The following is a 6,800-nucleotide window of genomic DNA, read 5'->3' on the forward strand; positions in this document are numbered from 1 at the left end:
TTCAGTAGATTCTCGACTTTCGATGTTAGTTTCATGATTTCTCTCCCGAAAACCAGTTTTTAGCCCCGTTGCACTTGATGAATTGTTTTATCGTAATGAATTAACCTCTTGAACAAGCCTATTTAATACTTTGTTTGCCATTTTATGTCTAAAGTAGCTAGTCTAACATAAAGTATTGTTCCAACGCACTAAACCGTTGACCTTGGTTGGCGTGGGCTAAGTTTGATATTCGAGAATAAGAATTGTAATATTGATGTCAATGTTTTATATTTTTAATAAGCTAAATATCAAGCAAGTGAAAGTATGATGAAAGTTTTTTGTCCACATCGGCGCGCCATGAATTGCCTGTTGTCATCTATTCAAGGAAAGCTGAATATGACTTCGACTCATCAATTTTGCAAACGAACAATTTACTTCTAAAAAATTTCATGAAAAAGTAATCAATAAAAATCAAGATATTATTCAAATACTGGCTTCCAAATATTAATGATATCTCATTCCAGAGAGCAGTACTATCAACTTAGTATAATTTGTATTGCTTTTACATTGTTCGTTTAGCTCATACAGACTTACTGTAATATGTTGGTGAAATCAAACGCGGAAAGCCAATGAACTTATTTTGCTTTCGTATAAAGTAAATGGTTTGAAACCGGGAGTATCGTTACATGTTTGTAAATGTAGATCGTCCAGGTTGATCGTCCAAGTTGGTATAAGTTGATTCTGAAGATGACTACAAGATTGTTGAAACGTCAGTCAACAACAGCAAAAACAGTCCTTCTCAGGACTATACCAACCAGGACGATCTACATTTACAAACTTGCTTTCGAATAGTTGTACGAAATACAATTATAATTTGCGTTGATATACAATGTTACATCAAGTAAAATATGATAAAAAATTAAACTATGAACTAGAAATACAAAATATTTGCGATCACTTGTCATTTACTTTTAAACTCTGTTTGCAATAAAAACAAAATTGTCGGAAGTATACACTTTTCAAGATGGTTGTTAGAAAAAGAACAGCACGGTCTGATGGCCCAGAAAACATCTGTCTATGTAATTATGTTAAGACAAGTAACATAATACAAGTGTCTATAAATGTAGTATAACAAATGTCATAAGAATGACGACATCCTAGACATGTTGGAAAACTGTTTTGATTCACAGCTATAGCAAAATTGATTTTCAGTGAAAAAACCCCCATTAAAATCGTAAGAAATTTTAATGACGTCACTTTCATTGATGCGAGGCTTGTTAGCACAGTCACGTGACATGCAATTTAAATTAAAACATCTGAATAAAAGGAGAAAGGCTTACCTGGCAATAAGACTGAATAAAATTTTCAAATCTTGAACAAGTTTGACTTAAATCATAATAAATATTTAGTTTTGTTTGAACTATGTTCGCTTAATTAACTTCATTTACTATTTATATACTTGACAGACTACCATTATGTACGCATTATGTGCCTTGTTTTGTGCGTACAAGCTAAAAAGATTTTCCCAGAATTCAGGAAGTTTTGTTAAGAAAATGAAAAAAATTATTTTATGATAAAATAAACATCATATCCAACAGTTTTTAATGGGTAATGCAGTTTGCAGTTATTATACATATTTTAGATAATTTGAGAATTCATGATTGTTATAATGTGTATATTTATATTGTAAAAACTTTCTTGGGTTCCCAAAGCTTACAATCCTCCTAAGTGGACTGAGGAGGTTATCCAGGGGTGTATTGCGGGGGCTTAGATACCCATGCTAAAAGATGAGAATATACATATTTCTAAGAGCCCATGCTAAAATTTTGTCTGACAACCTATAAATCATCCTTCCACATACCTTTACTATAACCTGGTTGGTACTTCTCATAGGGTATTTTCTATAATAGAAACCGACTATAGAAACTATCGCAATAGAAACTATCGCAAACAAAATCGCACGGATAGAGTGCTCAATGCTACGGCAGAGCGGTATAATTGAAAATAAAATAAACCACGAATTACTTCATCGAAATTTATTCCCTACATAACTGTTTCTTATGGCAGTTGTTTAACTTTCCACACTCGTCAGGAGAATAAATATAGCACTATAGCACAACGGAACTTATACACAAAGATGAATAGTTAAGTGTTTAGGAGGTATAGTATTACATTAATGACGTTAGTAAGTGTTTATTACGATGGCGGCATGCGGAAATGAGTTCGTTTCGTTTATTGAGCGAGCTGAGTTCTGGGTGGAAGATGATGAAGAATTTCTCCGAGAGGCATAAATTACAGCGTTTGTTTTTGTTTGAGTAAGGTTGAAATTTCTTTACAATTTTCCAGTTGATGGTGTATGGTGTGTTAGAGTCTTTTAGTTTCCATATGTGTTTGCTAAGTTCTGTGGAGTGTTGTTTTGATTAATTTCGGAATGAGCTGGTGTGGTTCAAGTAGCGTGTTTTAAAAGTGTTCTCCGTTTGACCGATGTAGGTTTCTTTGTGTTTGGTTAGTGTGGTGGTGACTGTGGCTTGGTAGACTACCCCTTGTAATCCAGGCATTTAATACATAAAAGATAAAAGATAAATCCCATGATATATAAATAACGCAAACAAAATCGCACGGATAGAGTGCTCAATGCCACGGCAGAGCGGTATAATTGGTTATATATCGTGGTTTATTTTATTTTCAATTGTATATATATATATATATATATATATATTAGTAAGGAGAAGAAAATACACAAAACTACAATTTCATCCCGACAAGCCTGTTTCGTGATTGCTCACTCTTCAGGGATTTAATGAATAAAATACTTAAATGCTTAAATATATATACAAGATGATGACGGAAGCTAGTGTATTAATCAAGGTGTATAGTTTCAAGTTAGATGGCGGAAGTTAGAGTATTAATTACGGTGTATGGTTACAAATTACATAGGAGTGTTTTGGATCTATGGCGACAAGAGGAAATAAGTTCGTTGCGTTTATTGAGGGATGATTTGGATGGTTGGTACAGGATGAAGAATTTTTCTTTAAGGCAAAGGTTGCATCTTTTACTGGTGCTGTTGTATGGTTTGCTGTGTGTAATGATGTTCCATGAGATGTCGTGGTCGATATTGCTGTCTTTAAGGGTCCAAATGTGCTTACTGAGCTCGGTCGAGTTTCGTAGTTTTGTGGCGGAAAGAGGCAGTGTGATTTCTATGTCTAGTCTTAAATTCGTTTTCTGTAAAGTCAATGTACGTCTCAGTTGTGTTATTGTCTTTGCGTTTTACAGTAGCTTGGTAAACAACGGATGACTGCAGGCAATTTCCGTTAAGTGGGCAGTTTTGTTTTGTCGGCAGTTGCATGGTGTCTTTTTTTGTTCGCTTGGTGTTGTCGTTAGTTTTGTCTGATGTTCTCAGTATATGTTTGTTATGGTTGTTGATTATTTGTGATGTTGTTCATGCAGCTGTAGCTGAGTTTGATGGTGTTACGGTTGAATATTTTCCTGAGTTTATGGTCTATGGGGAAGTGTTTGTCGATTAATGAAAGAATTTGTGGCCGATGTTCGTGTAGACGTTTTGCTGAATGGAGGTTGTACCAAAGTATATTTTGTCGAAGTCTGTTTTTCCGTTTGGTAGTAGCGTCTGAGTCGAATTTTAGTGTGTATCGGTATCCGTTTTCGTCGAGTGCTTTTTGGTATGGTGCAGTTATTTCGGCAAATGATGCTTTGTCGGATGATAGTGAAGATAGACGTTTGTTGATGGCGTCGGGTATGTTCTTCGTTATGGTTGGTGGATGGTTGCTTTCGCTGTGGACGTATTGCAGAGAAGAGTTGGGTTTTGTGTAAGGGCGATATGAAAAATTGTTAAGATTGAAGGTGATGTCAGGAAGTTGATGATTTTGTTTTGCTTCAATAGTTATGCGTAGTCCATTGTTGTTGAATATCCGCATATTTCCTTTTAATGTTCTCTGTTTCTCGTGGGTGTGGTGTTTAAAATGGCAAGTCCGTCGTCTCGATAAAGTCCTATGTCTGTTGTGATGTTTTGTAGTTGAAAGGAGGTAGCTTCCTACGAGTTCGCATGTCTCAGCTCCGTCAGAAGCTACCCATTGCTGATGAATAGAGTTATTTTGGGGTTGTTTGTTGTGTATAAAGGAATGAATTCTTGAAATTAATATAATGATGTTTTCCGTTTGTGATGTTGTGTAGGTTGAGGCGAAATAGAGTGCTGTTTAGTAGGTCTTGATTAATGGATGGATAAAGTCTACGATGTCGAAGGATATGAAGGTGACGTTTTTTATGTTTGATAGATTTGAACCACTGGATCACAGATGATGAGTTTTTCCATTGGTTGGCATGAGGTTGTTTTATGATGTTGCTGTTAATTCTGTCCAGTATTTTCTTGCTAATTTTACCAACTTCAGATTTTGTTGGGTTGATAAGTCGGCAGGTTGGTTTATTCGTAAAGTTTGGTTTATGGTCTTTGAGTGTTATGAATGCATTTTTATGGGCAGTGGCTTCCTCTGTCAGATATACCAAGTCGTGATGTGATGTTTTGTCTTCGGTATGGATGGCTTTTATTGTCGGCGTTCGATTTCTTGTATGATTTTGTGATGTTTTGTTCAAAGGTCGTAGTATGCTGGCTTGTCTAGTTTGTAGAAATTTGTTGTTTTGTCGGCAGCGATTAGAAGCTTCGTTTCGTGTTTCATGGTAGTGGTGTTGTCTTTCATTTTGTTAAGACAACTTCAACTACAGCATCAAGAACATTCCTCTACCATCACCGAATGAATACTTACAACGACTTTTTGAAAAAACTGAGACCTTCCTTCGTAATATGCGCTGGAAAGCTTACTTCTTCCTCAACCCGAATACTACCGATTATAAAGATACCTATGGCTTCAAGGTACTAAAACCCTCCACCGATCGACGACCTAAAAGATTTCGAAAGACGAAAAATGATACAATCGATAAAGTTTAAAGACGTAGAACAGCACATTCCTTAACAAAATGAAAGACAACACCTACTACCATCGAATACACGAGTAACAGAAGCTTCTAATCGCTGAAACCGACAAAACAACAACTTTCTACAAACTAGACAAGCCAGCATACTACGACCTCCTTGAACAAAACATCACAAAATCATACAAGAAATCGAACGCCGACACAATAAAAGCCATCCATACCGAAGACAAAACATCACATCACGACTTGGTATATCTGACAGAGTAGAAGCCACTGCCCATAAAATGCATTCATAACACTCAAAGACCATAAACCAAACTTTACGAATAAACCAACCTGCCGACTTATCAACCCAACAAAATCTGAAGTTGGTAAAATTGCAAGAAAATACTGGACAGAATTAACAGCAACATCATAAAACAACCTCATACAACCAATGGAAAACTCATCATCTGTGATCCAGTGGTTCAAATCTATCAAACACAAAAAACGTCACCTTCATATCCTTCGACATCGTAGACTTTATCCATCCATTAATCAAGACCTACTAAACAAAGCACTGTATTTCGCCTCAACCTACGACAACATCACAAACGCCGAAAAAAACATCATTATACACGCTAAGAATTCATTCCTTATACACAACAAACAACCTGGCAAAAACATAACTCTACATTCGACGTCACAATGGGTAGCTTCGACGGAGCTGAGACATGCGAACTCGTAGGAAGCTACCTCCTTTCTCAACTACAAAACATCACAACAGACATAGGACTTTATCGAGACGACGGACTTGCCATTTTAAACACCACACCACGAGAAACAGAGAACATTAAAAAGGAAATATGCCGGATATTCAACAACAATGGACTACGCATAACTATTGAAGCAAACAAAAAAATCATCAACTTCCTAGACATCACCTTCAATCTTAACAATTTTTCATATCGCCCTTACACAAAACCCAACTCTTCTCTGCAATACGTCCACAGCGAAAGCAACCATCCACCAACCATAACGAAGAACATACCCGACGCCATCAACAAACGTCTATCTTCACTATCATCCGACAAAGCATCATTTGCCAAATAACTGCACCATACCAAAAGCACTCGACGAAAACGGATACCGATACACACTAAAATTCGACTCAGACGCTACTACCAAACGGAAAAACAGACTTCGACAAAATATACTTTGGTACAACCCTCCATTCAGCAAAACGTCTACACGAACATCGGCCACAAATTCCTTTCATTAATCGACAAACACTTCCCCATAGACCATAAACTCAGGAAAATATTCAACCGTAACACCATCAAACTCAGCTACAGCTGCATGAACAATATCGAACAAATAATCAACAACCATAACAAACATATACTGAGAACATCAGACAAAACTAACGACAACACCGCGAACAAAAGACACTTACAAAACATGCAACTGCCGACAAAACAAAACTGCCCACTTAACGGAAATTGCCTGCAGTCATCCGTTGTTTACCAAGCTACTGTAAAACGCAAAGACAATAACACAACTGAGACGTACATTGGACTTACAGAAACGAATTTAAGACTAGACATAGAAATCACACTGCCTCTTTCCGCCACAAAACTACGAAACTCGACCGAGCTCAGTAAGCACATTTGGACCCTTAAGACAGCAATATCGACCACGACATCTCATGGAACATCATTACACACAGCAAACCATACAACAGCACCAGTAAAGATGCAACCTTTGCCTTAAAGAAAATTCTTCATCCTGTACCAACCATCAAATCATCCCTCAATAAACGCAACGAACTTATTTCCTCTTGTCGCCATAGATCCAAAACACTCCTATGTAATTTGTAACCATACACCGTAATTAAT

General features: G+C 36.7%; 1 long non-coding RNA gene across 1 annotated transcript; it reads right to left on the bottom strand.

The window, feature by feature from the left end:
* Window positions 1–257: 257 nt before the first annotated feature.
* Window positions 258–5,359, bottom strand: LOC124448771. Its single transcript, XR_006949244.1, has 3 exons — window positions 5,348–5,359; window positions 1,841–2,054; window positions 258–416 (listed from the first exon to the last, which is right to left on the bottom strand). It is a non-coding gene; the product is annotated as an uncharacterized LOC124448771 (long non-coding RNA).
* Window positions 5,360–6,800: the final 1,441 nt, after the last annotated feature.

This window comes from Xenia sp. Carnegie-2017, unplaced genomic scaffold (genome assembly GCF_021976095.1).
Source record: "Xenia sp. Carnegie-2017 unplaced genomic scaffold, XeniaSp_v1 HiC_scaffold_23, whole genome shotgun sequence".
NCBI classification, from domain to species: Eukaryota; Metazoa; Cnidaria; class Anthozoa; order Malacalcyonacea; family Xeniidae; genus Xenia; species Xenia sp. Carnegie-2017.